Here is a 1,014-nt window from a genome sequence, read left to right on the forward strand (position 1 = left end):
CTAAATGAGAAACCAAAAATCAACAATGTGCTAAAAATGGCGTCGAAATGAACATCAACATGGAAGATGCCGGAATGATCATCGGCAAAGACAATTGTGCTGGAATGACCATCAGCAACATGGACGATGCTCCCCCTCAAGAGGAACTTTTAAACAGTGCCAGAATTATCATCGGCAAAGACAATTGTGCTGGAATGACCATCAGCAACATGGACAGTCCTCTCCCTCAAGAGGAACTTCTAAACAGTGCCGGAATTATCATCGGCAAATGACCATCAGCAACATGGACAGTGCTCCCCCTTAAGAGGAACTTCTAAACAGTGCCAGAATTATCATCGGCAAACATGTACCTGTGGGATTTGTCTATTTATTTAGGCGATGCACAGCGAGGCTGAAAGTCTTGCTGAGTTTGTGAATTTAATGTCAAACATGTGTGAAGTTAGGTTGGTGATATTTTGTATGAACTGTACGTGTAGGATTATTTACTTTTGAGTTGAACTTGGATACGACTATAGTAGTTTATCAGACAGCTAGGAATTGTCATTTTGTTAAGAGATATATATGAATGAATCTTATGGATATTTAAAAATATATATATATATATATATATGTGTGGGGGAGGAAATGAAGAGAAAGAAAGGGGGAAAAAATTTATTTTATTCGGCAGATATCCACCGTTGAATGAGATTGTAATTGAATGAGATTGTAATCTAACGATGTGAAAGGAGTAGGCAAAGGTAGGCAGAATAAGAGTAGGTAGAATAACCTATCCCGTATTAGAATATGTGTAATTAATTTTGCCCTTTATATTGCTATTAATTTTACGTTAAAAGGCAGCTACAAATAATTAGTTCGTCAATCAAATTTAATTTTTTGAAAAAATTAAATCCATTGTAACAATTTGTCATTTTAAATGCATTCATGAAGAGAGATATAATACATATTGCAACAATTTATGCTTGCTATTAAATGAAATGTTATAAGTTTAACAGTTTTATTTTGTGTATAATATAT

The sequence above is a fragment of the Gastrolobium bilobum genome, unplaced genomic scaffold (genome assembly GCF_033153095.1).
Source record: "Gastrolobium bilobum isolate Gb01-03AN ecotype WA unplaced genomic scaffold, APGP_CSIRO_Gbil_v1 utg74545, whole genome shotgun sequence".
In the NCBI taxonomy this organism is placed as follows: Eukaryota; Viridiplantae; Streptophyta; class Magnoliopsida; order Fabales; family Fabaceae; genus Gastrolobium; species Gastrolobium bilobum.